Here is a 6,000-nt window from a genome sequence, read left to right as displayed (position 1 = left end):
CCCCCTTTTTTTTCTCATATTCCCGCCAGCCTTTCTCACCACCTGCAAACCCTGAGAAGAATGTGATCATAATGTCAATGTAGGGTCTCTAACCAATTTAGTTTCCCTAATCCAACCTCACAGCTGAGATACAAGGGCTCAGGCAGTTACAGAGAAAAAGGGGATAGAAGGATGGTTGGGTAGATGGGTGAGTGAAAGGACATTAAACTTCTTTTCTTTCTTGGAGATATATTTGCATTGTCAACAGCCAGTTAAACTGGCTCAATCTGAAAATTTAATGAGGAAGGGAAGAGGGTATTCAGTACTGGTGACTGCTATGCCCCAGGATATATTCAGGAGTAAGGCCAGAACTTCCAATGGCCACTCTGAAAAGCAACAATAAAAGTGGGGAGGTGGAGAGGAGAAGGGAGACTAGGAATGGGAACAGAGAGAGCAGAACAAAACTCTTAGCAGGAGAAGATACGGGCCTTTCATTAAACTTCAGCTAATTCCTCGGCAGGCATGACATATATTTGCAGCTCACATCAAAGCATTCATTGTACTGGGTCAAACTCATAAAACCAGATCCAGTACTCAACAGTTTTGTTCCTCATGTTAGTAGCATCCTGAAGGAGCAGGTCTACCAGATAAAATAAGAGGACCCGTGAGTGAGCCTCTCACCACACAAGCTCTCAAATGCAGAGAAGACTCAGGGGATGGGTAATAGGTCCTCCTCTCATTATTCTCCTGTCTCAGACTCCTGTGAGTTCGGTCAGCCTCCAAGGCCCTGGAAACATTTAGAACTGCAGCTCCAGCCTTCAGACTGACACGAGATAAGATCTTATAAGCCAGAATGTCAGTTAGCATTATGTAAGGCTTGGGGGATTAAGAAGCGAAATGCCACTCGAAGCCTTCACTCTGAGATGCAGAGAATGTTCTTGTGATGGTGCCAGGCCCTGTTGCAGAGGCCTGTGGTGGTATGTCTAAGTTACGCCAAATCTTGATCAAGACTCAGAGGACTCGCATGGAGAGATCCTGGGGGGAAATTCTCTTCTGCATCCTGGATCAGGTCACAGAATTACTGAGATTGAGACACTTCTCAAGTAAGCCCCTGAGGGCAACAGTTAAAAGGACAACAGGGTTTATGATAAGCTTTCAACTTCCTGGTTTCAATTGGATCCAGACACATAAATGCCAAAAATATCAAAGGGAAAAGGAAAGTCACAGAGCTCTATATACTTCCAGCAAAATATGGCAGGAATGTTCCGGAAAAGCCAAACCATCAGCAATCTTGACATTAAAGAGTAATGAACTCCACCTTTAGGTTTAAGTGCTGATATTTTTATCTTCGCATTGTGCTGATATTTTTATATTCACATTTCATGGTGAACTATGATACTCAAACTTGTGGCCCAGTAAATTGCTTGTGCTATTATCTGCACTTTCAAAATGAAGAAAAAGGATCATGATTTTTTTCATTGCTGTGTGGCACTGCATGTGCCTTTGGGGATTTCTAAGTACTAAGTTATATATAACTCTTGCAGGGCACAATGTCATGCACCTACTCAGGTGCTGAGGTGAGATGATGGCTTGAGGATGGTCCCAGCTACTCGAGGCTGAGGTGGGAGGATGACTTGAGCCCAGGAGTTTGAGTACAGTCCGGGGGACATAGTGAGATCCCATCTGTAAATAAAATAAAATATGTAACTCAAAAAGTGGACACATATTGATACGGTTTTGCTGTGTCTTCACCCAAATCTCACCTTGAATTGTAGTAACTCCCACATGCCAAAGGCAGGGTCAAGTGAGATAACTGAATCATGGGGGTGGTTTCCCCCATACAGTTCTCATAGTAATGAGTAAGTCTCACAAGATCTGATGGTTTTATAAATGGGAATTCCCCTGCACAAGCTCTCTTGCCTGCCACCATGTAAGACATAACTGCTCCTCATTCACCTTCTGCCACAATTGTGAGGCCTCCCTAGCCATGTAGAACTGTGAGTCAGTTAAAGCTCTTTCCTTTATAAATTACCCAGTCTTGGGTATGTCTTTATTAGCAGTGTAAGAACAGACTAATACACATATGTTTATGCATATCTCATAAACCAAGACTGAGGAAACATCATGGAACAAATTTGTTTGAAACTATTTATGGGAACCCTTGGAATAAAAAGTAGGGATGAATCTTCTAAGTCCACAGAAATGGATTTCAGTAGATGGAAGTTTTCTCTGAAGGGAAATGAAAAATTGAGTGATGCTGTGCCCCAAGGAAGAAGCACAGCTTTCATAAAAATCTACAGAGTACCCCCAGATGCAACCAAGGGGTCAAAGACCATCCTCCCCAAAAATGCAAGCACAGTCCAGATTTTGCCTCAAAAATGAATATTCAAAAGAAACAGGGAAAATCATCTCTTTGGGACCTTTTTTCTTTTCTGTGTTCATGTCTCGATAACTAACCTGCTATGGTAAGGATTTGAGTGGTAGGTGTCAAAGAACTAAACAATTGGAAAAGTAAAAAATTTACCTCCCCAAGTGTACTCATTTCCTGTGGCTGCCATAGCAAATTATCACAAAACAAGTAGCTTGACCAATGGAAATTTATTCTCTCATAGTTTTAAAGTCCTATATCCAGGTACCAGTAAAGTGATGCTCCCTTGTAAGAATCTCGGGGTGGATCCTTCCTCCCCTCTTCCAGCTTCTGGTGGCTCCAGTTGTTCCTTTGCATGTGGCTGCATCACTCTCAGCCTCCAGCTTCACATGGCCTAATCCTTCTTGTGACTCCTCTTCTGTTCCTTTTAAGGACATTTGCCATTGGATCTAGGGACCACCTGGATAATCGAGGATGAACTAATCTTAGCATCCTTCATTTTATCTGCAAAGACTCCTTTTTTCCTAATAAGGTCACATTCACAGATTCTGGGGGGTAAGACATGGAGAGATCTTTTGGGTTGCCCACAGTTCACACCACTATACTAAGTATATTGTGGACTTCCACATCTTTACAAAACTTCAATTGCTTAAAAACAGACAACCAATATTTACTTCCATCCTTTAATGCTGATTAAAAGAGAAACGAGGAAAGCTCTTCATCCTTCTGCTTCACATGCCATCTGGAATACAGCTGGCATATGCCTCAAAGGTGAATGTCAAAAATCTGGTGCAAGTGTGCCCCAAGCCAACTGTACACACAGAGTCAACTTCAAGAGCATGTTTTCCTAAGTGTACTGTTCATACTTGATTATCTATATGCAATGGAAAAAGTCTAGTTTCCACACCACCTGGTTAGCTGCAGTGATTGCATTTTCAGAAGCAAAAATCTACAGATGCTCTTATGCTGATGACAAGACTAAATGTTTGTGAAAACTATCCATTTAAAATGTTTTTTAAAAAGCTTCATTGTTTACTAGCTGTGAGATCTTGAGCAAGTTATTTTTGATTATCCAGCGTTTCAGTTTTCCCATCTCTAATATAGTATAATACCTACATCATAGGGTTGTTGTAAGAATTAAATAGGTTAGTACTTGTAAAGCATTTAAAACAGTGCTTGGCATATTGTAAGGACTATATAACTGTTTATTAAAATTTTGTTAAAAGCCATAATGAGAAATCACACTAAACGCTGAAGAGATACAAACACATTTGATGTATACATATCAATTAAAGGTCTTGGTAGACAAAAGATTTTAGGATACAATTGGCTTGTAGATTAACTGGCAGGCTTAAAAAATGGTTGGGGACCAAGGGAAGCTGGACACAAAGGACACATGCAAGGGGACCTGCAAGGAACATCACTGCAGCTCCCTTGGAAGCCATAGATTGTGTCTGCCCTGGCTGGGCTGCCAAGGACCACTGTGTGGAGCCACCTTCATCTTCTATAGTAGGAGACAGAGCACTGCATTCCCCCAATACCCCTTTAATAGAGATCCACTCAAATAAGAAGTTAGAATGCTGACAATCACAATAACACAGTATGGTTTGTCTACATAAAATCACTGGATTTGTGAAGTTGGATTGAGAGGAAAACATACTGATTAAAAAGCCTGCCTCATACTGAACTGTATGAAATAAAAAAACTCTACCACTTCCTGGCTATTTGACTTGGGTGAGTTACCCTGAATCTTAGTTTCCTGATAAATGTGACTGATGATAGGTTGTATCAGCTAATTCTTCTAAAGTGTAGCTCAGTGCCTGATACACACTGAGGGCTCATTAAGCACGAATGCCTATAGTGTGTGATCAATGGAATTAAATCTTTTACTTCTAAATATAAACTGAGTTCTGTATTTCATTGTAGAACTGTGCTTATTTGAACTCTTCCCTCAAGCCCCTTCTCAATCGCTGACCTTCTCAGCACATCAGTTTTCCTAAGCTTTCTGTCTCTGAGTCTCTGAATACGTGTTGCACATATTGCTCATAAGGCAAATATCACATGCTGCCTTTATTCAATAGCTATATCATCTATACCCAGACTTTAAGTCTTTCTTATACAGTGCACTAAGAAGCTAATGTGCTTATTCAGAGGTGAAGCCTGTACACAAATTCAATACAATTTAATGTTTTAATCTAATTTAAGTCGTAAGTGCAATGAGACCAAAAACCACGTCATGGGGCAGGCAGTATTATCACAGTATTACAGATGAGTCAGTTGAGACCCAGAGAGGTTTGCCTAAGGTCACACAACTAATAAGAAGCAGAGCCCAGATAAGTCTGTGTGATTCTAGAGTGCATAAATTCTGCCTCCTAAATTGTATTATCAGTTTCTTGAGGGCAAGAATTAGGTTGACTATGCCTTTGTGTTTCCCTTATTTTCTGGTAAAGTCTTGAAAGAGGCAGGGCTCTAGTTCTGAGAACCAACGGATAAAATGGCAAACATTTTAAAACCATACACCCCATTGGTAAATGGTTAGAAAGCCAATGTGTTCCTGTTTTGTATTGTTTTGTTTTGTTTTGTTTTCTGAATCTAATAATTTTTTGCCCATATGAGTATAAATGTCTACCTAGAAGTTTGATCTATACTTAAAGTCTGTTCAACTGTTTGTAATTAACTAACCAGTCAGCTCCGTCAACAAAATGTTCAACAAAGGGTAGAAAAGAAAATCCATGCTAAGTTGTATGAATTTTCAATAAAGTTAAGCAATGAAGTTAATAGAACTGTATATACTGTTATATATTATGTATAAATATATAATCAGAAAAGAAAACTGATATGGTTTGGCTCTGTGTCCCCACCCAAATCTCATTTTGAATGGTAATAATCCCCATGTGTTGTGTAGAGACCTTGTGGGAGGTAACTGAATCAAGGGGGTGGGTTTTTCCCATGCTATTCTCAGGATGATGAATAAGTCTCACAAGAGCTGATGGTTTTGTAAAGGGAAGTTCTTCTGCATACACTCTTTCTTGCCTGCCAGCATGTAAGATGTGACTTTGCTCCTCACTTGCCTTCCACCATGATTGTGAGGACTCCCCAGCCATCTCAAACTGTGAGTCCATTAAACCTCTTTCCTTTATAAATTACCAGTCTCAAGTATGTCTTTATTAGCAGGATGAGAATGGAATAACACAGTAAATTGGTACCAGGTAGTGGGGTGCTGCTGTAAAGATACCCAAAAATGTGGAAGCAACTTTGGAACTAGGTAACAGAAGTTGGAACAGTTTGGAAGATTGTGCAGAAGACAGAAAAATGTGGGAAAGTTTGGAACTTCCTAGATACTTGTTGAATGGCTTTGACCAAATGCTGCTCATCTCAGATGGAGATGAGGAACTTGTTGGGAACTGGAGTAAAGGTCACTATTGCTATGCAAAGTGACTGGTGGCATTTTCCCCTGTCTAGAGATCTGTGGGACTTTGAACTCAAGAAGGATGATTTAGGGTATCTAGGGGAAGAAATTTCTAAGTGGCAAAGCATTCAAGAGGAAGCACAGCATAAAAGTTTGGCAAATGTGCAGCCTAACGATGCAACAGAAAAGAAAAACCCAGTTTCTGGGGAGAAATTTAAGCCACCTGCAGAAATTTGCATAATGA

The sequence above is a fragment of the Aotus nancymaae genome, unplaced genomic scaffold (assembly GCF_030222135.1).
Source record: "Aotus nancymaae isolate 86718 unplaced genomic scaffold, 86718_ANA_hifiasm-v0.15.2.pri h1tg000020l, whole genome shotgun sequence".
Taxonomy (NCBI): Eukaryota; Metazoa; Chordata; class Mammalia; order Primates; family Aotidae; genus Aotus; species Aotus nancymaae.
Note: the sequence above shows the minus strand (reverse complement) of the source record.